The 26,257-nt window shown below is 43.5% G+C and overlaps 1 protein-coding gene and 1 non-coding gene across 13 annotated transcripts in view; one reads left to right on the top strand and one right to left on the bottom strand.

Annotated features, from left to right (window-relative positions):
* On the bottom strand, window positions 10,399–10,470 carry TRNAE-CUC. Its single transcript has one exon. It is a non-coding gene; the product is annotated as a tRNA-Glu (tRNA).
* NCOA7 (nuclear receptor coactivator 7) overlaps window positions 12,813–26,257 on the top strand; it is a 91,486-nt gene continuing 78,041 nt past the window's right edge. For 3 of the 12 annotated variants that reach the window (XM_021390415.1, XM_021390416.1, XM_021390414.1), the window contains exons 1-2: window positions 17,467–17,617; window positions 26,144–26,249. The gene's annotated coding sequence lies outside the window, so the exon portion shown is untranslated. Of the gene's footprint in view, window positions 13,011–17,461; window positions 17,618–17,701; window positions 17,806–18,141; window positions 18,262–26,143; window positions 26,250–26,257 lie in introns of those variants that run through there. The other 9 variants (XM_021390424.1, XM_021390425.1, XM_021390413.1 and 6 more) reach the window with 6 other exon arrangements.

Below are 26,257 nucleotides of genomic sequence, written 5' to 3'. Positions count from 1 at the left end.
TGATTTGTTGCATTTTTTATTTGGTCTAGAGAGATACTCGTGGACTCTGTGGCCAGAAACACACCCGTCAGCCTCTCTCCCGCTCCTGTTTGGTCAGAAGCCTGTCTCCTCCAGGATGCATTTAAACAGGCAGGAAAAAAACAGTAAAACAGCACTGCTTTTTGGTTCTGCACTGGTGGGACACTTTATGAAACAGATCCATTTGTCCATCCTGGAGAGCCCCCCCCAAAGCATTGGGGTTTCTCGATGCAGCATTCATTCAGAACCTCACTAAGGGTCTGTATGTAGAAGGGGAAAAATTTAACCAAATGACATTCAATACTGGGGCTGAGAGCAGTTTTGACCTCTGCTTCTCGTTTCCTAACTTCAGTCCTCACTGAGGCAAGAGCTTGTTTCATGTTAGCTCTGCATAGAACGTTTGTAGAAGGTGTGTAATTCTCTAGCCATAGGATAAGCACAAAGTCTCACAAGTCTGAAAGGTGCTAGAAGATCTATTAGACTCACCTAACAGGTGACAGGGCTGAGGCACAGAAATGAGGTGGCAATGCTGCAGCCTCCCAGAGACAGCATCCACTGCCAAAATGCAGCCTCAGCTCAATGACTTGCCCCCATCACGTCTGCCTCCCAAATGTTAGAAATCTAGCTGATCTGCACCTGCATAAACTGGATCTCGGTGCTAAGGCAATGAGGGGCTTTGATTTGCATGAACAGCATGCGGTCCCATGAAGAAAACAGGAAAAAAAATAAATAAATAGTAGGAAGGACCTCTACTCCTGTGCCATAAATCATACATGGTATTCTGTGACGTTTTGTTGTTTGTGGGAGATTTAGACATTTCTCTGTCTCCAGACATAAATGCCCTATGGCTCTACTGGTACGTTTAGCAGCATCCAATTGAGGTATCATTCATTTTCTCTCTGGACAGTTTCAAGGAGAAAGATCACATGAGTGAAAAAAAGTGGGGCTTATTTACATGAAAAAGCAGATTTCAACCCTACTTGACTTTAAGCAGTTAACTATTAACCTGCCATCTAAGAGGCTGGTAGGAGGTCTCCCTGCATCATGCATGGTAAGAATGGGAATCCACTGACTTGGTTCCAGCTAAGGGCTTCCATCTATTTGGTGTGCTCCAAATCATTACAATCTGTTGCCCCAAATGCAACACTTTGCCTTGTCTTAAAGAAAGGTAGTAAGTTAGTTTGAAAAAATATTTATCAGAGACTGATTAGACAAAACTGTGGTTATTTTAGCATCCTGAAACAAAGCATCATGGGTGGATTTGTGCAGCCTTTGTGTTTGGGGCTATCCTGTTCTCAGTCTTACAAAACAGGCCAAGTTTGTGTGTGCTGACTGGCTGATTTCTCCTCTATTTTCATTTTCTGCTTTGTTTTGGTTTTTGATCTGGTTTTGATTTGGTTTTGTTTTGTTTTTTTTTTTCTGGGACCAGCACTGGGCAAGGCAGGAGCTCAGCCTACATGCCTGTTTAGTCCTGAGCCCCCATACGGGATGTCACCTCTGTGATGGCAGATGAAGATTTCCCGAGTGAGAAATCAGAGGAGAAGCAGCATATTATACATGAGCTCTTCGAAAGACATCAGAGGGTAATAGCTTCGGGCTGTAGCTGTTCTAATAGGTCAGAGCTGAAGGAGTTCACGCAAGTGTTAGAATAGAGCAAGGGAAAGATGTCCGCTTGGTGTAACTGAATGCCAAAAGGTAGGACGTGGCTACGCACACAAGTTTACTTCAGCCCTTTTCTGTCTTTATTCTGCATTCATTTGAGCAACGGTCCTGGAGGAGGAAGAGAACTTGTGATCTACGTCCTAGCACGTAGCCCAAGAAAGTGAATCAGACTGTTCACTCAACAGTGTACCTGGCTTTGACTAACTTTTCCATGTGTGGATTAGAACCTTACATTTCAGTTATCAAGAGGATTGAGGGAGGTTATGCAATTTTCTAAGGTGTTTTTCTCAAGAGGAAAAAGCTAAAAAGACAATTCTGTTACTCTGCAGTAGCAGGCTTGAAACCTTAGCCCTCAGCAATGCAAATAAGAAGCACATTTGGTGCTGAAGCTGTGGGACTCACTATGTCTCACAACACCAGGAAAAATTCTTAACCTGAGGAGGAGATGCTGCCTGTCATCAATCTGATCCTATTATAAAAGGAGGAAATCCTGCATTAGGTATTGCCCCAGGATAAAAACCGGCAGCTGTGGCCAAGGGCTGAGCAGGTATCTTCACAGCAAAAGAGTCTTACTCTTGCAGCAGCCAGGGGGCCAGGTTGTGCTGCTGCCTCCTTGGTGCCATCCTTCAACATGTTTGTTTGCAGTGACTCTGAAAGATGGGCCCTCAGTCAGCTGTAATGGAGCAGGTAAAGGGCATTGACCAAAGCTCCATGGGTGTTGGCAAATTCTTAGGACTACTACAAGTGATAAAATTCTCCACAGTAATAGAAAAAGCTCACAAGCATCTTTTCTTCAGAAGATATTACATAAGAAATTACCACTGAATCTTAAAGGGGACTCTTATTGGCTCAGTAGTCACTAGGATCCTTGGCCATTTGCTTCAGTGGGCATAGATAGCCTGAGATCACACAAATGAGGCTTTAAGGGATTCAGTTCTTACAGATGGTTTTGTGCAACTTCAAGAAAAGATGAAGGTGTATCTTTCTTTACAGGCTTCCCGTGCCTGAGCCTGGGTATAGTTTTACTCAAAGCTGAAAGTTGATGTGTGCTCTTTCCTCTGCTTCACCATTTCACACTGGCAAAGGCCAGTGTTTTGGAAACTGATGTGTGAAGGTCTCAGAAGGAGTGACAGCAGGAGCCCACCTGCCCATGACAATACATGATAACCAGAGAACACCAGGCAAGTGCGAGAAATGCCACAATCTCAGCCTGATCCTACACCCAACCTTTCCTGATTTACAGATTAAACAAATGTTTGACAGGTAATTAACTGAAAAGAGGTGAGATTTGTGTTTTTGTTTTGTTTGCTGTTGGTTTGGGGCTTTTTGTTTATTGTTATTTTTTTGCCTCTGGCAACTGCTACTACTGGAAGTGGCGAAGTGCCGCTGCTGTATTAATTCACATTTCGTCTGTATTCTGTTGCCTAAATATCTGTGGTGTCCTCAGCAGGGATCCATCCTGCCCCCTGGCAGGCACGTCTCCCTCACGTCCTCCACCGTCTCTGCCAGTCCATGCAGGTGCTGCTTGAATAGACACTAAATGCTTATGCCCAGGCAACTGAATTTCTCCTTTTCTATCTTGCATCAACTGTGAAAAGATGGGATGAGAATCTTCATGACATTTTCAAATGCAATCTCATTTTTTTTCCACAGAATCAGACATCTCCTCCCCCGTTGAGAAAATAACAGTTTTTCAAAACAATTTGATGATTATCATCTACTGATCTTGTAAAATTACAACCAGCTAATGCTTGCAATTAGCTCATTCAACACTAATGCCTGAATTTGTCTCAACGCTCTGGCTGCAGCAGTAGCAGCATGATCTTAATGCAATTTCTTTTCATGGGATATTTTCCTGCATTCATAATCATACTGCAAAGCTGGGCAACATGAACTAGTGTTGTACTCCAGAAGCTCAAAAATCAGAAGATAAAAGGAAATGAATGTGGGAAATAAAAAAGAAATGTGTCTGTTTAAATGAGTTTGATGGTCTGGAGAGAGGTGGACTCGTTTTTATTGCTACAGCTGCCAATACTGAATTCAAGCAAAGCTAAATGCCTTAGACAATGCTTATCTGAACAGTGCTATTACTTCTTCTACATGAAAGTCCTTCTGAGCTTTTGATTTCATTCTACTTTCCACATAGTCTGTATTCAGCACTTTTCTACAAAGGGAAGTCTTCAGGAAAAAAATATCCTCTGATGCAACATTGAAATTGTGATTGCAATCACCCTCAGTTCGGAAATTTTTAACTCTGCCCACGTCTTCATGCAAGTTACACTGCAAGCCCTCCTTCTATTAAAACAGCACCCTGCTCCAGGAAGCAGCATGTCAGTGGTAAACGTAAAAAAAAAAGGGTTTTACCTGCAAATACCCATAAATAGTATTCTATATTACTGTGTGGTATGTGAAAATCTCATAAATGACTACAAGGCAATCCATAAACCTAAGGAGCAAAAGCTACGATTAGTGAAGGGCCCACGCTTTTTCTTCTTTCTTAGTTTTGATTTAACTCTGAATGCTCTGGGGGATTTTTTTTCATATACCAGAAAGACAAGTAAATTTACTTTGCTTTAGGAGAAGAATCTCCTTTGGGGACTTTAAAACAAAACTTTACACATTTAAGGTATGCTTTTGTAACATGATTAACAAGATGATAGGTGCTATGTACGGATAGCTCAAGTAGTTTTTAATGACACTCCCCAGCACAACACTTGGGTTTAATATGCAAGCCTTAAAATAAAATAACGTTGCTTCCCTCCACTCTGTCTCCCTCGTTTAGAAGTATTTTGGTGAGGGAGAAGGGAGCAGCGTGTTTTGTTTGGGTTTTCTGGGTTTGTTGTTGTGCAGAGGCACCAGGCCAGCGGCACTATGCTGGGAGCATCGCCTCAGCAGGACAAGGCAGAGTCACTTCCTCTCCTTCTCCCCCTCCTCTGCCCCATGCTGGGCAGCTCTCTCACCCGGCAGCCCCCTTCCTCCCCTCCCAACAAAAGGAAAGGCAAATGGGGTGAAACAGCAATAAAAATGGCCCTGCCAAGCAGCTTCCCAGCTAACAGCTGGAGGTAAGCACCAGCAGCACAGTGTGGCTTCACTAGGCTGCCCCGCACCTCTCCACTCACTTTTATTTCACTGATCTCAAAGTATGTGCTTTTTATTAGTTACCTTGGATATTCGGTCTTGATCTGCCATCCTCAGTGCCTGCTTCCCTCCCCCCCCCCATTACAACGCGTCTGATACCTGCTCAGCCACGATGGCTTTTCCTCTTCTGTTTATTTGCCTTCAGAGTTAGCAGATAAAAATGCTCTAAACAGGAATCTGAAAACAAAGCAAAACAAATACCAACATTTCTGCCAAATGATAGTGCTGAAAAATGACCTGTATGTGCTGCCCTGTCCTCCCCTAAGTCCTGGTAAACCTACAAGAAAGATTCCCATTAGTAAATCACTGTTGGATCATTAAACCTTTTTAAGGCAGTATGTGCTTTACTGAGAGAATGAGGATTACGACACAGCCGTGCCTGCTGCCCACTGACAATCATGGGAACCGACCTCAGTAATAAATCCATGAATTATCTGGCTCACTTTGACCGGTTCTCACGCCAGAGCAGCTCCTTTGATGTGACCGTCAAGACCCAAGGATGCCCAGTAGTGGTAGCCACCAACAAAACAATTGAAAAGTAATAATTCAAGATAAATATGTAAAACCTGCTTCCCCATATGTCCAGCTTTTGCAATGGGGTATTTCTGTGCCCGTGGTTACAGCTGGAGGCAAAAAAAAAAAACAAAAAAAAGAGATAAATTCCCCCTCTCACACCTTTTGGTTTTCTCTATGTATAACCTTTAAACGAAAGAAAAGCTGGACAAGTCAGAGATACATTTTTTAGCTACAACTGTGCATGACTTCTTCAGTTAAGGGGCATTTCCTGTTGCTTTCCAAAAGCAGTCTGATATTCAGAACTGATATGCACTTAAGGACTGATCCTGTAGAGCCAATAAGTATGTAAGCAGCCCTCCCCAGAGGAGCTATTCCACTTCAGTGGGACTATTCACATAAATAAAGTTAGTCATACTTTTAAGCCCTTGCAGGACCAAAACTTCAGAGGATGCATTCTCATTTGTCTGATTTGTAAAAATATTTAGGTGCCAAGCTCCTTCTGAATGTTTAAACATCTCAAAAATGCAACAGTTTGTCTGCTTCCTGGCTGCCCAGCTGCAGAGTAGGGGTAAAGTTATTTCATTTCTTGTCCTTGATCTTGTCAAATTAGATGCCAGACTCCGAGGAAGTTTTCCTCCAACCCAGTCTCATCAGCACCCCTCAATGAAGATTCTGGCCCTCACTGTAAGCCTCCAGTTTGTAGCTACCCCAAAACCAAGTTGTGAGGGATGCAAATTTCTGATGATAATGAGATGATATGGAAGAAAAATTCCCTTCAGTAGGACCAGAGGATAAGCAGAATTTATTACATTGTTTTAACCATTGTATATATAATTTTATATATATATATATATATATTTTACTGTAAAATACGACCAGCAAACTGTAATAGACAGTGCAAAGGATGTTAAAGATACCTGGCTTTCAAATCACTGACTACCTGCAAGCATGCCAATGTGATGGGAATGAATGAGAAGATCACCACTGTTTCATTCATTCATTTTGCTGGACCACTTACGCAGAACTGCACCTTAGGCAATACAGGTCATGCAGTTTATGTACAGAAGAGCTGTCATGTATGTCAGAAACCTCCTCATGCAGGATGTGGGCCAGTCAGGGACATGGCAGAGCTGCAGAGGGCTCCCTGCCACGGCCACACTCACCAGCCCCGCCGGCCTCACCTGGGTCACCACTATTCCCTGTCACACGCAGCAGGCAGCACCGTCAGCCAGAGCATGTGTTGCAGTACCAATTTATCGTCTGTTACTGTTTTCCTGCTTTCAGGGGAAGCTGGCACCTCCCAGCTCTGTTTTCCTGCCAGCTAGGCAAAGATTAGGCACAGCACAATGCATTGTCAATATAGTTTACTAAAATGTGATTCATCAAAGAGCACATGGGAAACCAAGCATAAAAAAGCAGAAAGTAATGATTGAGTGTAGCCACGAGGCAGTAATAAAATAGGTCTAGAAGCAGATTTTTTAAATGTCTGAAGAAGTTCAGGTGTTTAAAAGGGTCAGAACTTTCACAATTTCATTATCAGAACACTTCTTAACAGGACATGGCAATTGATCCCATAAAAAAAAAAAACTTTTTGGAAAACAGCCCTTTGATAGGGCTATGTGCAGTAATTAAATCTCCACCAAACTTTCATTATCATCACCTTTAATAAGTTGCTTTATTTCAGATAAAATAATTTCTTCTAAAATACGACTCAGAGTAAGTTTTCTAACTGTTGTCCTGAAGCAGCAGTTATAGTGGGATTTGAAATGAGACTGCTATGCTTTTTTAGTTTATCTGTCCACAAAATGTTACACATCAAATCTGTATCTAGGAGAGAGATTCACACTTCAGACAGTATTATTTTACAGAAAAATTGTTGGGGAGAAAAAAAACAGTAGTCAGGAGAAGAGGTTATGCACCTGACACTTCTTTTTTTCTTTTTTTCTTTTCCTTCCATCTCCAGCAGTTTACCTAACATGCACTTTGCCTTGTTTGTGTCTGCTCACTGCCATGGTGACAACGGCACTCGTGTCACAGCACAGCCGGCTCCCATGGTCTCGCCAACCGGTGCAGCAGGGAACACAAGCAGAGCTTCGCATCTCCCCGCCAGCCAGTCACAATGCCCGCCCACCTGGGATGCAGAAATGCTGGCTCCCTGCTCTGCCTTGGCACAAACTTTCTGCACGGCCTCTCATTCCAAATCTCTAGGTAGAAAGGAGAGATGGGAAGAAGATGGAAGAGAAGGAAATATGTTGCTTACGATTTGGCTTAATAACAGTTTCATCTGTACATGAAGTTGCTTTATCAGCGATACAAAACCTTCATCACTTCAGAGCTTTTCACAGTTGGATGGGTATAACATTTCCTTACAAAATTAAACTGAAATCGTTATCAGCGATTGGTTGGGAGGCTGTGTAAGGTGCTGGCAGACATGCGGCTGGGATGCCACCTCGCGGCCTCTTTGTAGCAGGGTTTTATCTATGAGTAGGGGATTGTTTCCCTTTTAGAAGGCAGCAAGGAGTTTTACTGCAGTGTTGGTTTTCACAATAAAAAAAAAAAGAAAAATAATGGAATAAGCTGCCACCTGAATGTCATGGGAGCCAATGAGCGTGTGTCCTTCAGACAAAATGCGATATGAGAACAAGTAGAAAATAAGCCTTTCGAAAAAAAAAAAAAAAAAGCTTTCATTTTCTAAATAGCCTATCGACTGTCAGTCCTGCAAAGTACTACCATCAACCTTTGCTGTGAGACGGAAAGTTATTGGTCAAGCTTTTGAGGAAGAACATAAGTGAAAGTAAAAATACTTGAGATTTTTATCTCAAAATGTATCATACTTGGAAGCAAATTCAAACCCAATTTGAGAACGTGACATTTTCAAATTTAAAAACAAAACAAAACATATTGATCTTGAATGTTTGAAACACCTACGCGTAGCCTGTGCCAGATTGCTTGCATAATATGTCTCTCATTGCACTGCCTGCCCCCTGCAAAGCAGCCCACCTGGTGAGGTACTTCTGCATTCCAGTGTCATGAGTTACCTATTACTTAAAACAACAATAACAACAACAATGACTCCAGGACAGATTCTTCTTCCATCTCTTATAAATAAGTACCTTCCGTCCACCATGCTGACCTGAGGCCCAGGTAAGAGGAAGCCAATCTTTAAACACTCAAAACTGTGTCAGTGAATATTGGCAATCCAAGTGTGCAACAATGCAAGTGCAATTAAGACAGGTTAGAGAGAAGCTTTATGAACTATCTATGACCATAGTGGGAGTACATTTAGACAACACTTCCCTCTCTGCTCCCCTTTTATCTGCCTATGGATTGCAGAGACCTCATCTGTACACTGTTTCAGAAAAAATAAAAACAATTATTGTGGAGAAATAACCATTCTAATGTTAACGAGGCCTAGCACCCATCCCTAGGAGTCAACTGCCACAGTGCTAAGAAGGCATCAAGCAGTGGCGATGTGGTGACACAGTGAGATGGCTCTCAGAGGAGCCAGTCAGGTGCTGGCTCAGCTCAGAAGTGGGCGCTGGAAATAATCACAGGCTGCCAGCCCTCAGCTGAAAGGAACATTCTCTTTCTCAGGGCTAGCTTCTTAACCCCCACCTCTCCAATTTTCAAAATCAGTGATTTTACTACCACAGCAGTCTGACCCATGATGAAAATGAACACTTATCCTGCAGTCTCTTCAGTTCAAACACTAACCACAGCAGAACCTGAAGCATCTGGAAACTAGCACAAGGACTGTTTTCCACTAATTGCAAGGTGGGTATTCATTATCTGACCTCCACTGGCAAATTTCAGGTCTGGCACTGGACTGAAAAGGCTTTGGAATGGTAATGCTTCCATTCCTAGTACAATATTACAGCCTGTATGAGCTGTTTTGTGGGGGTCTTTTTTGAAGGTTTTGAAATCTTGCATATGATTAACCTTTCTCAGATGAGTTTAAAGCTGGTCTTGTGGTGCTAAGAGCATGCAAAGATATCACTACAAAAACTGAATTTATGCTTTATGCCTTAAAGCAAAGGAATGCCTCTCCCTTTGCACCCCCTGGAAGTTCCTTTTTTCACAAAAAAAAAAAAAACCCAGAGTGAAGGATCTCTGGCTTCTCATGAGACACTCCCATGTGTACTGGAGAGTGGATCAGAGTGCAGCACTCATCTGGCACACCCAGGCAAAGGCAGACGAAGGCATTATTTCCAGAAATGTCTTCACATCAAAGTCCTCCAGCACAGCCTGACAATTTGAAGGAGTTACCTATGGGTGATGCAAGGCCTGTGGCATGCTCCTGGCGGTGGGAAGGATCCTGCCAGCCATGCTAACTAAGCTAACTTCATGATATTCATTTATTAGTAGTATCTCTTGTCTTACATGTGGCAGACACCACTCCAATATGAACAAAGAGGTCCTCCCACAGTCCCTCTCCCAACCCCTGAATGGCAGCCTGCTCCTCAGGCCCCAGGGAGAACAGCAGCCCTCCTCCTGCCAGGGGGCAGCTGGGGATTGAACCTTCTCCATAGGATGGATGCTCAGTGATGGAGGCTGTGCACAAAGAGGTCTGCCATGGCAATCAGCACACGGTGTTTCAGCTGAGTCCTCATTGACCGTTGTGGCACCAAGTGACTGCTCATCTGTGGAGAAAGTAGTGACAACACCCTTAGATGTCAGAGCAGTCAAAAAAGGGGAATTTCTACATGCTGACCAACCATTCTGCCTGCCTGGCAGGTGTTGCTCGGCTGGCTCCTAGAGACCCTGGCAAGTGGGGAATATGGCATCATATTGCACAGACATTTCTGTGAGGGCAGGTCATCCAGGCAGATGCCTCACCTGCCTGCAGGTACCTGTGCACAGTATAAGATTTTGCACAACTCCTTTGTGCATGAATCCTGCAGATTGCGAGTATGTCTGACACTTGCTTCTTAGCAGGAACACAGACACCTCAGGCTCGGCACAGAGACCGTCCGGATGCTCGTTAGGCTATAAAAGTAAAGAAGAGGAACAAAGAGAATTTTAAAAAGCATCCCAGAAACAAGGGGAAAAAGAAGGAAAACTACCTTCCCTGACCGGGAATCGAACCCGGGCCGCGGCGGTGAGAGCGCCGAATCCTAACCACTAGACCACCAGGGACACACGTAATAAGGCTCTAATTCCTTTGTGAAGAGTTTATTAAATTGCCACGTCCTGCTCTCTTTCTATATTCTCCTTTTGCTCCCCCCTCTTCCGGACAGTACTATGCTCCGGAGGCAGGTGCGTGTGGGGAAGGGACCTTCCATTCCACCCTATGGAAGGGGGGCGGCGGGGAGGCAAGCGAGGCCGAGCGCTGAGTCGGGCCCTCGCTCACGGCGGGGCAGGTTGGCGGCCCGGGCGCCCGCCGTCAGTGTCTGCGGGAGGAAGGAGCCGGAGGCGCGGGGCCTTCTCGTTCCAGGGGGCTCCTCCGAAGCCGGGCTGAGCGGGAGGGATCCCGAGCGGTGACGAGTCTCAAGCTGGGTAGAGGCAGAAGCTCTGGAGATGGGCCGAGAGACTGTGGAGGGCTGGCGCCTGAGATTAAAGTCTTTAAAGCACTTTGTGTTGTGCCGTGTGCTGTGTGTACAGTATTCCCCAGTGGCAGCGGGCTGGCGTCTGATGGGTTTCCTTTGTCCGGGGTAAAACGTTGCACAAATGTTTATGCCTTTCCTTAAAAGAGGAGAGAAGGCCTTGTCAGCGGAGTGCTGGGAACACAGACTCAGAGCGAGATGCCTGGGAGAGAGGACATTCCAGCTGCATCAGATGCTCTGGGAGAAGCTCAAGGGAGCAGAAGGTTCCCCGGTCTTTGTTCTGCAGGAGAATGCTGATCCAAAGGCACACTGAGTGAAATCTGCAGCTCCAAAATGGGAACGAGGTGGACAGTTCACTGTCCTGTCTTGGCAAAACATCCTTGTGTGGCAGGTAGGAATCCATGACTACTGTAGATGCAGACTGCTTCTGCGTAAGTGGTTTTTTCTCTGGCACTGTGATTTCACAAGCAAAGCAGATCTGCAGGCAGCACTACTTTGTTGCCCGGAGGGGGTGGATGTCCCATCCCTGGATATATTCAAGGTCAGCCTGAGCGGGGGCGCTGAGCACCCTGATCTAGTTGTAGATGTCCCTGTTCATTGCAGGGCAGTTGGACTAGATGACCTAGGGTCTTCTCCAACTCAAACAATTCTAGCAAAAAGTTTTCTCTATGGAAGCAGTATCCATAATGTAAGAGGGTTTGCTCTATACAAGCAGATCTCTAGTTTTCAAACCTTCTGTCACTGAAATTTGTTATGCAATGTACCTTTTCCACATTAAGATAGATAAGCTCCAGATTTATGTTTGTGAATTCTGCGATTTGCCTTAGCTTATCTCAATCGGCTCCAGAGTCAGAAAGCAAACATAAAGGACTCTGTTTTCCTCAGGGATATGCTCAGGAGCTCAAGATGTTTGTTTTCAGCCTCACCAGCCTCCCCTCTGAGCCAATGGTTCCTTTCAGCTAAAGCTTTTCACAGTTAGCAGGCTTGAACACAATGCATATTTGGATTGAGATGGAGCTCGCTTTTGTCCAGACTGATTGATAATAGTGTGCAGTGATGTAGTCAGTTTATAAAACTGTAAAGTAAGAATCAGGCCCTGTTGGATACTGTCAGTTATCTCATACCCTACAAGAATTTCAGTTCACACACATAGGTCAATAACATCTGCTTTGGTAAGGCCAAGGTATTTTTCTCTTGAAGGGCCAAAGCTGAGGAGTGCTGGACAGGCAGCAGCCCAGACTGAGGAGCCACCATGGCCTGAGATCTATGCAAAGATGGGGATGTGGTCAGCTGAAAATCACCTGGTGCCAGCAGGTCACCGGTACCCCTTGTTGAAGAGAAAGGCCATGTGGGACCTGGTGTCCTGCCAGTCTGAGCCAGTGTAAATATAGTGGTCATTTTGACCCCAGGGACTGCCAGGAATGTCAACTAAATGTTAAGGTAGATCTATACCAGCCCAGTTGCTGGTTTAAGTGTGTCTGTGTGCTTAACAACTCCATGGCGCCACAGATAGCAGCCAGGCTCCCTCATCTCGAATGCTTACTGTCACCCCAAAAGTGGCTTTTGGAGGGCTACTGAGTTCTGTGCTGCCATGGCTATGATGCTAGCAGTATTAAAGGCACCTCCTTCAAAACTAGACTAGGTCCACATGACTGCAAAGTAATATGATTAAATTTCCATTTCCTGTTGAAAGGGTCCTTGATTGCAGCTGTAAGAGTAGTGAAAACTCAAATGTATGTACTGGAGAAGCTTGGCTGAAATAAGAATTTTTTTCCTGGGTGTGAAGCTAGGCTGCAGCGGCAGGGGGCAGACTCCGTGACCGCCAGGAAAGTGGCGCTGAGAGTCAGAGGCTGTCGAGTTATTTTTAGAAAAGACTTTCTCTTCCCTACAAGTCATGTGCCCTGACAAAAGATTACACCTCTTCTCTGGCTTCCTGCGTCTGACAGCGAAACCCCTCCATGGAGCTGTCAGCAGTTCAGCCTCCTGCCCGTGCAGAAGCAGCCGCTGCTGTGCCTGCATCCCTGTGATGCCAGCTGGAGAGGAATGATCGCCCGAGAGCACCAGAGGAGGGATGTGGCAGGCTGGTGCTCCTTGTCACCTGACATGGCGAGATAGCTCTGTCAGCGAGGCCAAGTGAGTAGCACTCAGTGTCAGGGGTACTGTACCCCAGCTTTCAGGGTAATTGAAGCTGAATTTTGGAACCTGAAAAATCAAAGCACTCACTTGAACTGCAAGCCATAAAGCAGCATGCAATTAACTTGCCTATTCCATATGGATATATTACATATTATTATTACTTTCATTTGTCAGGTTAATTGATGTGTCTTTTATTTGGTTATGTTTCTGCTATATAATGGCAAGTACAAATTGTCTTTAGTACTTAGAATGCCCACTCCAGTAGTAGGGAAAATCCTGTATTTGCGCAGACACTGTAAACATTATTTATAATTATGTGCAATGCGTGCATTTATCACTTCTCTCTTTCCCCAGCTGTTTATTTGAGCTGGAAAGTCTTGGCATCAGCTTTTCTTATTTAAATTAGCTTGGTTTAAAATGTGCATCATCCCAGTGTTAGGGAGGTAGAAATGAAAGGGAAGGGAAGGATTCTGCACAGTCTTCTACTGTTTTATGCTTAATTTCCATGTATAGTCAGAACAGTTACCTAACTGTTAGATTATCATAATTTTCGGGGTGGGAAGGGGGAGGGGGAGAGGGCGGGAGAGCACACTATTGCAGTTCTGATACTCCTGGCTCCAAGATCATTTTAGAAGTAGTAAGGTGAATTGCTCTGTCTTGTAGTTTAATTTCAATAGTGCTAGGGGGCAGTATGTGAGAATTTGCAATGTCACGTCTTCACACTTTGTAAACAAGTTATTTACTGTTTATAGAAAATACTTTAAAGATTCTGAAGAGAAACAGGAGAGTAACTCACCAGCAATATTTTTATAAATAATCTTACAATTTCTACTACTACTTCCTTTGTTCTTCCATTTGTCCCCTGACACTGTATTTGATCCAGGAATACCTAGGTCAACTTTTCCTCTTGCCTGTGTTAAAATATATGTCATACTGGGGTCTGGGATAAGGCATGTCAGTGGGTGCTTCATAAAGTGCCCACTGAGCTCAGCAAAAAACCTTAGTTGAAAGAAATACGGCTTTGTTATTATCCCCTTCTGTATCTGAGCAAATCCCTTTTGTTTCTCAGTCTCTTCAGCAGGGTGTTTTGTAAGCACCTTCTGGTTTGATCCACTTGGCAGAAGAAACCGGAGAACAATATCAGTTATGAGGGAAGAACTTCTTACAAATTTTTAAAGCTCTGCTCTCCCTCTGTTTTATTTTTGGGAAATTTGTAGAAACTTTCAATATCCCTACCTGCTAAACTGATTTAAATCTAGGCAATTAGGGGGTTAGTCAGGAAGATCTTCAAAATTCCTCTTTGCCTAAACTGCAGAAACCAGGCTAAAAATAGTGATGTGTTGTAACGGAAGTCAGCCCCTAGTGCATGGTTGGATCAAGTAGAGACTCAGTGAGGAATAAAAGTCTGTCTGTATCAAACCTATTTTGTTACTATTCCTTAGTGAAAAACTCTAAGAATTCTTGGGGAAAAAACAACAACAACAACAACAACAGAATGACTGCTAATGGGAATAGAAAACAGTCATCTCACATTTATTTTTATACCTTTTCAAAATCGGACTGTTAGGATATTCTTTAGTAATTCTTAGTAATTCCTTATTGTGTGTTGCCTTCCTTAAATAAATGAGCAGTAAGGTAATAGATGCAGATGTTGAGAAAAGATGATGTGAACCGTACCTGAGCAACTGATTTCTTTTTCTCTCTCTTTTTTTTAATATTTGTGGAAGCTGATCTGAGCGCAGGCCAGAAATTCACTGTCAGTACCTCTGACAATTCTGTTCTCTGCAATGTATGCAGTTCTATTAATATACGCTGCAGTGGATATTCAGCAGGAGATCAAACCCCATTCAAATATTGTACTTAAGTATCTGAAGTATGTTCTTCCATGTGTTATTATGCATGCAAGTTTGTGTAAGAAATCTTTTTCTAGAGTAAAAATTCATGATTTGAAAGTGATTAAAAACAAACTTGCATTTTTGTCTCCTTCAGTACAGTGCAATCAGTGATAAAACAGGTTAGCCTGATCCCCAAATCAGTAAGAGACATGAATGTCTGGTAAAGATATTCTAAGCATTAATATCACAAAGACCATGATTTAAACAATGCTAGATCATTTGCATTTAAAATATTTGCCACAGGGATGTATTGTCACAGGAAAGAGCAGACTATTCATACTGTTTCTATTGCCTATGCTATACAGAGATCAAAACTAAATTTTGTTTCAAAGGTTTTATTTCAAAGGTGATGTGTATCTATACCTATCTTTATATATCATGTTCATGATTGTAACAGATAGGCACTATCTCTTGCTTCCAGACTCAGTAAAATAAAATGGTTTATTAGATCCAGTCACACAGTTTCTTCTAATGTCACAAACTCTATGGGTTCAATTCCAAGTGATATCTCCCAGTTCTGTAACCAGAACTTATGCTGTGCTTCTGTTCCAGCCTTAGTGTGATTATTCTGCTGCTGTGACAGGAGTTGGAGTGATTTCTTCCCAATGCCAGTAGCTAGAATAGACATTTGAAATGCTCAGGGCAATGCAGATACTGAAATGTGTAGTTACTTTGTCTGATATATGGAATCTATGCATCATCCTCATAGAGTTTTCTAGGCAAGACAGACAGGTGATGTGCTTGGAATGGTGATGGAGAGTGAACTCCTACATCAGGATGGAGACAACTTTTCCTGGAGTTAGAATAGGATGTTAGTCACTGTCATTGTCATTTGAATTCAGCTGGGAGGTAAGTATGTTTTCCACTTCAGTGGATAGGGCTCCATATCTTCCACTGCAATTCAGCAAACACAAAAGAAGTCAGGTAAGGGGTGCTATTTTAAGTCTGCAGTTTTCTTTCTCTTCTTCTTCTGTTGTTTTTTTTTTCCCCAAATTTTGTTATCTGAGCAGTGCTAGAGGGGCAACTGGGACCGTAGCCCTATTCCTCTGTGTTGTGTTAGTGAATCCTTGTGCCACTCAGATTTGAGTTTTTAGCTGATATAATTTTGGGTTTGCCCATCTTTTGCATGGGTGATAATACAGGTATAAGATGTGTTAATTTCAGTATGCTGTCAAAATGTGTCCTCCAAGGAGGAGACTGTGTTTTAAAGAAAACCTGCATTTTTGAGAAATGTTAAGGGAAAAGCAAAAAAAATTACAACAGGTGAAAACTTCAATTTTAGTTGAAATCTAAGTGGCAAATTTAGTGGTTTTGTTCCAGTATTGACACTGAGCAGTAGAAAACATATGCTGTGAGCAGTGGCAGTAGTGGTGGGAGATGGCTACATGTCCATATGAGAGTTGCATTCACACTTGGAATCGTAGAATCCTAGAGTCACAGAATGGCTTGGGTTGGAAGGGACCTAAAAGACCATCCAGTCCAATCCCCTGCTGTGGGCAGGGCTGCCAACCACCAGTTCAGGCTGCCAAGGTCCCCATCCAGCTTGGCCTTGAGCACCTCCAGGGATGGGGGCATCCACAGCTTCTCTGGGCAGCCTGTGCCCTGCCCCACCACCCTCTCAATGAGGAATTTCCCCCTGACATCTAATCTAAATCTCTCCTCTTTTAGTTTAAAACCATCCCCCCTTGTCCTGTCACTGTCAGACCATGTAAAAAGTTGTTTTCCCTCTTATTTATAAGCTCCATAATCAACATAAATGATTTTGATAGGGATCTTTAAGCAGTTGTTAGATTAATTAAAAAAGCCTCTGACAAACACTTCCCTTTAAATCCAACAAGCTTTCATGTTGACTAACAATATAACTACTAAGAAAAATGATTCTTATCTGGATATACCCGCACACCACTTTCTGTTTTATTTTTCTACGCTCTTCTACCATCTGCATGCATACATACACATTTTGTGTTACATTAAGTTGCTATTTATGCAGGCATCTGCCTGTCTTCAGACTTTTGTCTTGCAGACTTTGGGATTTAGTAGTGCTGCGATGTGCAAGGCCTTTCCCCAGGAGTTCCTGTCTCTCGAAGCCGATTACTGACTAGAGGAGGGCACAGAAAGTGAGGTCTTGTTTAGGCTGCTGCTAAGGTCTGGTAGGGTTACCCAGAGCTACCTAAGGTAAGGGAACGGAGTTTCTGATAACTAGGATGGGTTTTTGAGGGGTTCGCTGTGTGCTTGTGAAGCCTGCATGCGGTGGGTGTGGAAACAATAGAGGAAGCTTACAGACATTTCAGTTTCCTATAGCTATAAAGGCATCTGCAAACCTGGATTTCCAAAAGTAGTGCTTTAGTATCACCCTGAAAACTCTCCTAAGCAGGGACGAAGCTTTTCACGCACACCGAGGAAGACCCCTTCGCCAGCACCGTCCCTACAGCACCGTCCGCCCCCGGGCAGCTCCCGACGCCCACCTTCCACCCCTCACTCGGACACTGCCCCGCACCACCCACCGGGACGCTCCGCGCCCCCTCCCACGGGCCCGGGGCGGGCAGGCGGGGCGGGCCGGGGGCGGCCCGGCGCGGTAGGGCGGAGCCGCGGGCCAGGCCGAGCCCAGGCGGGCCGCTCGGGAGCGCGGGGGTTGGTGTTGTTCTGGCCGAGCGGGAAGCGGTGCAGTCTCCGAGGTCGCCATGCCGCCGCCGCTCGCCCTCCCTGCAGGTGCGCCGGGAGGCGGGGAGGGGAGGCCGGGGCGCATCCGCCGTTACGCCGCGGGGTCGCTGCCCGGCGTGCGGAGGAGGCGCCGGGCGGGGGCGGCGGCCGGGGCCCAGCTGTGCTGCGGCGGGGGAGGGAGCGGGGCGGCCGCTCAGCTGCCGTGCGGATGTCACCCGGAGCCGTAGCGCGGGGAGGTGAGGGCTGCGCCGCCCTCCGCTCTGCTTGTCCGTGTTTTGGGGGGGGGGGGGCTGCGGGCTGCGTGTGTGCTCGCCGTGCTGCGGCGGCCGTGTGCCTGCCGGGCTGAGCGAGGCTGCCTGCGGGGCTCTCTGCGAACCCTTACGCCGCCGTAGTTTGGGGGCTGGCGGAGCGGAATGAGTCGTTCTGCCGATGGCCTCCAGCCTTCCGATCGGATTTTTTTCCGTAGACCTCGCGTGATTTACTGGAATGTTCCGGGCTCTCCCTAGTAACTTATAGTCTCTGATGACCGTGATTGGGAAGCACAGCTGGAGGAGCGGCGGTGACTGCTGTCTGTCCGTCCATCTGTGTGTGCGCAGCTTACCTCCTCGGCATCCACGTTGGTGTCCGGCTCCTGGCTGGGGCTGACCTGCGGGCTGCTGGCAGTGTGTGGTACCGACCGATGCAGCCTCCAGGTGATGGAATCGGGTGATGAATGCTTACGCAGGCTTCTACCCTGTGTTTACTTTACACGCCACTATTACCGTTCGCCCATTAAATCATCCTGCATGTCTTGTGCTAATGCGTAGTAATGGACTTGGAGGACGGGTAGGTGCTCGTTAATTGATTATGGCTTGCTGCAGGATGCTGTGCCCCTGACTAAGCGCCTGTAGTTGGATGATACTTAAAATGCATATGGAGAGCTCTTCCAGGCTGTTGTGTAAGCAAGTATTTCCGTAGTGTGGAAATTATATTATGTTTATATTGGGTCTTGAATGTGCCTATGTGTATGTTTGTGTGTACATACTCAGACTTTGGGAAATTAATGGAGGAGACTATAGAAAATAGAAAGAAAAATGTATGTGCCTATATAGTTACTGAATGGAAGCCACTTTATTAGCAACAGATGTAAAGCATGGTGGAAGATATGTAAGTCTAGTGGATGTGTTCTCTCTTGTCCTTGCACCTTTGTCTTTCACATTTGGGATAACATTCATAAATATAAGCAAAATGTTTTAAGGATCAAAACTCAAAGTAACTTGGATTCTGTGAAGAGCTTTAATGAAGTTGTTGGGACTGCTTACAGACATAACATACTTTACAATTACTTCCCTTTTTTCTTTTATAATGAATCAAAATCTTGAGTTTGAAGGAAATTCTGTTCTTCAGTTAAAGTACCGTTGTTGTTTATTATGTCATTAAAAAAACTCAGTTTTCTGAAAGTGTATCTTATCTAAGTTGCGAAGTCAGGTTTCTGAGTCATAGCTCTTGCCTTTGCCCAGTGGGCTGTTCTCTTCTGTTTTCACTGTATCGTCGGCCACATTCTGATTTTTATTTGCTTGTCTACTGCTGAAATGATAAATGATTCCCTTTGGAGGTGAAGTGACTTAGAATTGATTGGAAGAGTTCTTATCTTATTGGGTAGGAATACTGTTTTGTTGTTCTTTGTATCCGGGATTTTGAAAGAGAAGACTGGGATTGGCCAGGGGTTGCTTCTGTAAATACTTGGCTAGCTTATGGATCTTACTTCTCTTCAGTGGACAACTTACAGATAGGTCAATTCATTTAGATAAAGATAGATTCGTTGGAAAGTGATTTGTGTTTGAAGATAAAATTTCTTTAAGAGGTTATTAATAAAGCTGTGAAAATGCTCTAGATACGTACTGCGTCTGCAGGGGCTCCCTGCGGTCACCCATCTGGGTGAGCGTGTCAAAGGTGGAAATTAGCGCAATCCTCTGGAGTGTGATCTGACGCAAGGACCTACCTGCTGTTTCAAGCAGCTGTACATTTCTGCAGAAAATAATTATGATGTAAATGGAGGATGATCGGACTAATCTTCCCTTTGCTTTGACTGAATCTGCTGTGACCATCCAAGGAGTGACAGAGTGACAAATCTCTTCCTCCCCGCAATCAATAATCTGTACATGTCCAAGGTTTTATGGGCTCAGCTCTTGTTTTGGTGAAGCATCTGCCTGCTTGTACAGCACTGAGGCTGGGGATGTGGACTGGCATCGGAGCTCCTCATTTCTTGCTCCCTGCTGTGAGGATGCTCAGTCTCAAGGTCTGCTCTGTCTCTCTGTGTGTGACGCACAGATTGTACTGCTGCTTCAGGGCCTTCATGTGGGTTAGTATCACTTTCCCCAAAAGAGGAAACAACTACAGCTTAGGAGTGAAGTCAGCACCAAGAGAGCTCACTTAAGGGCCTCCTTTGGCAAGGAGAAAAATAAAGGTAGGAGAATTGAGTTTTTAGATTTATTTATTGAGATATGATTTCCTTATTCCCAATTCCAAGCATTTCTCCTTAGCTTGATTCCTGAGACAATTGTAAGGAAACCAGAGGGAGTATATTCCCTCTATAAACATGTTGTTTCAGTTTGACACACCAAACGCATTATGGGAATATCTTTCCTCCTTTTCTTTGCAAACCATTCCGATTGTGGGTGAAAAGTCATACTTCTTTGTTCTTAATGAAAACATCGAGCAGGTGTAAGCAGCTGCGAGCTGCAGCCGAAAGACATCTATTGTTTATTCCATTTTTGAAGTCAACAGCATACTGGAGCAGTCCCTGGGCCCTTGGTTATGAATTTGCAATTTCTGTTCCTGTTGACTGCAGAAGGAGGGTGTGTGGACAGGCTTCGTATGGTTTGTCAGGACTTCACCATGAAGCTAGTAGTAAGCACTAGGAAATGCGAGTTACTGCTAGTGCAGTGCTTTGCTCTCACAGCTGGGCTGCTCCCAGTCTCTGACTAAACTTGGAGAGCTTGCACCAGTATTTCAGCTTGACACCACATGCACCCCAGAGATGAGCCTGTACTCAAGACTTAAGCTGCAATTTCATGGCGAATTTTTCTCTTCTAGGAAGTCTTCTGGCTTATACTTAAAGTGTTCAATGGATACAATATTCATCATAATCTTAATGAGCCTTTCTGATCATTACTTAATCTTGCTTTTAGAACATGTGCAACTGAAAGCTCAGCACGCATCAGATTCCATGTTGCTTGTGGTCCTGTGGCCTTATTAGCTGGATCCAACTGTTCCCTATGTTCAGTTGTTCTGTTCTCTGTAACACGTTTTGTAATTGAGCAGCAGGCCTCCTGTTTGATAAACTAAGTGTACTTCCCTCTGAGATGCCTTTTAAAAATCTTGTTGGCTTTGTCATGGCTACTTATAGTATGCTTTAAGTTGTTGTTTGGTGTGGGGCGTTTTTTGTTCTTTCAACATCCCTTATAAAATCTAGGCTTTCTGACTGCCTATCATGTTTAAGTGATGGTAATGTCAACCGGGTTTACAGGAGCAGAAAACATCAGAGCTGAGCAAGGATTCTATACCTGTTTATTCAGGCAAGATTTGTGTTTATCTTTTGGTTAAAGTGTCAAATAAAGAGTGTTTGTTTCATTACCTTTCCATTTCAGCAGGATTTAAAAGCCTTTTGTTAACAGCTACTAATTTTCAGAAAGAAAGCTTTCTTACACTAGCTTGACCCATTCTGACTGATTTGGGGATCTTCCCCATAGAGTTTCTGTAGATATATGGGAGCCGTTTCCCCAAATCTAAGACGAAGAGTGTCTTGAGAAATCACAGCTTTGTTCTGCCACAATTCACAGTGAGAGCTACTACTACCTTGAACTCAAAGTAGGAGGAATCTTGTCTTAAGAAAAGGTAACTTACTGTGTAATTTTCCAAGCAAATGTAACCTTTTCTAGCAGTGCTTTCTCTATGCAGCTACGCTTACGTTTTTTTTTTTTTCCTACTCTCTGTCCCACATGCCATCTGTCTTATTTTCTGGTTTGTTTTCTCTTTTAATTCTCTAAAACTGATGCAGAAGATAGAAAAGAAGTATGAATTTTTATGAACCACTGCTGCCACCTTCACTCTTGGAGGAGGATGTGCGGATGGCTTCCTGCCAGCTCAGGTGATGCTGTGATATCAGAAACTGATTGGAATCTGCCTAGGTTCTTACTTGGGATATTATAGGGAACAATTCACCATTGTCAGTGGCTCAGCAGTATTTCCACGTTGAGTCGGTTGTCAGTGTGCAAAATGTTTTGTATGATATTTAGAATAACTATTAAAGAACAAACAACTTTTCTTGTAGTCTACAAGCAGTGTTTGATTTTCCAAACTCTTCACTCATTGAGCCTTCTGCAGTGAAGCTGCTGAAGATTTAACGGTAGCAATTCTGATAACTCATGGCATAAAATTCTGACAGTTCCTTCCATTCCATCTCCCAGGGCTTCCAGCCTGCAGATGTTGTCCAGTGGATGTGTGGTGTGAGTGTTGACATTTTGGTGACAATGGGTGATGAAGCAAATAGGAAAGTCTTTGATTTCCACTTTGTTATGGAGCAGCATGTCCTGTGTGCTGAAACACATAGAGGTGTGTGGTGAAAGGCTGACTTTGCCTGACATAAGCCAGTCACTTTCACAGATAAGGGCCGAACATTCAACAGCTGTGTGACAGTTGATGGGCATGGGTAGAACCATTGTCACCTATATGTGAAGGGTCAAGTAACAAGCAGTTGGAGTAGTCATCAGGGTGGCTAGGAGATGAATTATGAACTCAAAGGGATGACAAGCATGGCTTTCAGTGCAGTCTGTTGTTCTCCAGCACTTGTGCTTTCATATCAGCTGAAGAAATTGATTTGTTGTTTATTTTTTTTTTTCAGGGGGTTTATGATGCTGAGCTCTGGTTAGGCATGCCTTGTTGTTGGGAGGTGATCAGATAGTGAGAGATGGCTGGCATCATTACACTGCTGTGCAGAGGCTAGGCAGGAACTTGCAGTGTCATCTATTTGTGTTCTGCTGCAGTCACACGGGCTTGAAAGGAAAATCTCTGGTGTGGAGCTGCTGTTGACATGGTTGTTGATGGGAGCAAAATTGTTTCCTTTAATACAAGAATTCCCAGTTCCTTAAAACAAAGCCTGCTGCTAGCTGATCAGTCAGCAAATTTAAAAGTGGATTATTTGTTTTGAAAATTTCACATTGTAAGACGTGGTTTCTGTTAGTACAAGTAGCACATTGCCATGAAAAGAGTTTTCTTTTCTCCCACTTGGTTGACACTGTGCATTTGACACTATTGTGCAAGTGGTAAGTTTCAGTGTTTTGTTAACTGGTTGTGTCCTTTCCTGAACACGATTCTGGTGGCTGTCAATCTCAAGCTGAACCTGGAAGATAACAGCTTTTACAAGTCATAGCTACCATTGGGTGCTCCTCCCTAGAAGCCTACTGGGATGATAAATTAAAAAAATTCAGAGTCATCTTCTACATGAATGGGGAGAGCAAGGAAACAACTAGACCTGATGCCATGATGGATGTTAGTAAACTGTCTTTAGGCTCAATGAGTAGTGAGCAATGAAGAAAATATATTACCTAAGAGAACTGGTCTTAGTCCTTCTGTTTGTCTCTGAAGCCCATTTCAGATTAGGTTTATGATTGCCATCCCTCAGTAAATGGTAACAGGCCTTTAGAAGTATCTCTTCTGCCTTTGTTTTTGCTTTTCTCCCCCCCCCTCTCTCCTGTCTATCTAGGAACATAATAAATGGTTTAATTTCTGCAGATGTCATTGAAATCAGGACTTCACTTTCAGTGCTGATAAGTTTTCAACTCTTAACTGCTTTGGAGTCAACGTTATATTGTGTTTAAAAGTTTTACCTGGTACTGTGTTTTACAAGTCATTTAAGTTCTTATTTCTGTTTCATTCCACATACTATTTGTTCTAAATTTTGCAATGAAAGAGCCGCAGAGGATTATTTTCTCAATGAAAGGCTCTAGGTTGACAGCAGGCTGTGTTATAAATTGAAATTTACTTTATCTGGCCTTGAAATGTATCTTCCTGTTTCTCTTTTTATCTTTCTGCCTCACAGAGTTCAGCAAGCAGAATGCTCAGAAAAGCCATGTTGATCTGTGGAAAGCTCGTGCCACATACTGTCTGTTCATTAGGTTAGCCCAGCAGTGTATTCTGGATTTGAAGTGTACATTTACTTCTGAGTCTTCTAGTAGTTATAGATAAGAACGTATATCTAGTTCCAGAATAATATATTTCCTATGAATAATTTGCCAGTGCTTTTTAAACTACAGATTGATTAGATGCCCAGGCATGGTAGTTGTAAGCAAGATTTTTTCTTCTTCCTTTTTTTTTTTTTTTTTTGAAGTTGTATATTTTTGTCCAGTTCGGAGACAGATTTCCAGAAGGACTGTGAAAAGGTCTGAATTGCTCTTTACCAAAATTTTAAATTTTAGACACCCAAACTGGTTTAAAAGCAAAGGCTCTAACATGGACAAAAAATGCTGTTAATATGTTAACTGTTTTGGCTGACTTCAACTTAAGGTCGGCCGAGCAATTACTGTGATGTAGTTATAAACAAGTGAAGACAAGGATTTGCTTGGAATATGTGGGCAATCTGAAACACTCACCATTACCAGCTATGTTAGGAGTAACTTGGAGTGAAAGAAAAGTTCACAGCTTTAATCTTTAGGCTCCAGTTCTGCAGAAATGTACTTAGGTATTGGAAGTACAATAAGCAAGTAGTCCCTCTGAAGGCACTTGATGCAGACTTAAATCTGTATGAGTGCAGAGCTCAGCGATGTTGCAGTACCTACTATGAGGCTGGAATGGCTTCCATGAAAGTGCAGCAATAGAGCAATTGAAGCTATTTGTAAAATCAGGTCAAATTTCGTGAAGGCTTTTTTTTTTTTCCCCAGGAAAAAAAAAAAAAAGGAATGTTTAGCTTCAGAAATGCTGAGATACTTTGTTGCTACACTCAGTGCCTGAAACTTGAGTCTTAGTTTCAAAATCATCCTGCTCTGATCAACACAAGCACCTCAGTTCAATGATAGTGTTTAAAACCCTCAAGTAATCTGAAGGTAAAATATTTGTTATTGTTGCTTTACCAAAAAATTTCCATGCTTCTGTTTTTATGCAGCTGTTCAATCTTAATTCAATCTTATTTTTAAGTTGTCTTTTTTTTTTAAACCAAGCCTTGAATTGTCTCACTGGCTGAACACATCTATCATTGAGGAAATAAAGGCCAGATTAGGTACACTTTAAAAAAAAGGATAGCCTATGGCTGCTTTGTATGGGCTGTGTCTCTTTAACATATATAGAAATACACTGCTAACCTTATTTACTTGAATATTTTTGAGCAGGCACTCGGCTGTGTGTGAATGTCAGAGAAATGCTGTTTTTCTCTTTCTGGACAGAAGTGAGTAGCTCTTCAGATAGACTTTCTAATTAGAGGTGTGGCACTGCTGTGTTATATATCAAGTTGAATTTGGTTTCACATAGGAGTTTTTTTTTGCCTTGTAAATGGTGCGAGCTGATGGTACAAGACCAGAAACTGCCTGTCATGTTGTACACGAGTCCTTAGCTGGAGAAAGGAAGAACAAAAAGATAATAAAGGCTTTGAGGATACTTCAGAGGAGCACGAGGACTAAATCATTCTTCATTACACAATACCTAAAGGAATTATGCAAGAAGGAAGGAAATAATTAGAAACATTGCTGCTATTGAGGCAGGCCTCAGGCCGTGCAGCAGTAAAGGCACGGCCAGCTGTTGGAGTGCTGCGCTGTACCGTGCTGTGGCCTGCAGCATCTGGGCGCTTGCAGCCTGCACTGGTGTCATACCCTGCAGTGCCAAAGCACTGTGACGCGCTAAGTGCTGCAGGCTCAGCAGCTCGGAAGTAGCCAGGGAAGGTCTCCAGTGTTTATCTCCTGTGTTAGGAGCAGACAGGATTTTCTGTTGCAATTTTAACTGTTTGATGTGTTACTTAATATACAGTGTATTCATGGCAGAATTGAGGTTGCTATGGAAACCTGGCATTCTGGTTCTGTTAAGGGTGTTTCAAATCAGAAAACATTTGCATTGTATTATTGTGAGACTCCCTTTTTTCCCCACTCCTCCTCTCAGCTCCGCTGTTTCTTGGGAGGCAGGTGAGAGAGATGCAGCCATGCCCCTGGATTTGCATCAGTCCTTGCAAGCAGGGTGGGTTGGAAAGAGATGCTGAGGTGGAATTGGAAAATGATCATTTTCCCTTCAATTACCTCTTCTATTTTGAGTTGCTTTTTTAAGAGAGGAAGTGTTTAATTTTAATCTTTCACACTGTAATGTCAGTAGGCTGTTAACTTGATCTTTTTCCCTGAAAACTTGAAAATGATAGTTACTTCTTAAATAAAAATTTATAGTAATTTTTACAGCATGGATTTTATTGGAAATACACTCAACTGGTTCCAATACCTTCCATTAAATTGACAGATTTATGTGTATTTTAATACTTTATCATTTGCTTTGCCTTATTCTGTAGAGCACTGAGATCATGCTAACCATTCTGTGAACCTGAGAGTGTGTGTTTCTCTTTCGTAGTCTGTGCCTGGCACTTGCTGGCTCCTCTTGCCAAGTGTCAAACTGTGCAGCTGCTGAGGCCCACCACTCTGGGTGACTACATGAGGAGTTAAGTCTACATCTGCAGGTCTGTCT

This window comes from Numida meleagris, chromosome 3 (assembly GCF_002078875.1).
Source record: "Numida meleagris isolate 19003 breed g44 Domestic line chromosome 3, NumMel1.0, whole genome shotgun sequence".
NCBI classification, from domain to species: Eukaryota; Metazoa; Chordata; class Aves; order Galliformes; family Numididae; genus Numida; species Numida meleagris.
The sequence above is the reverse complement of the archived record's forward strand: the minus strand, read 5'-3'. Positions and strand labels throughout refer to the sequence as shown.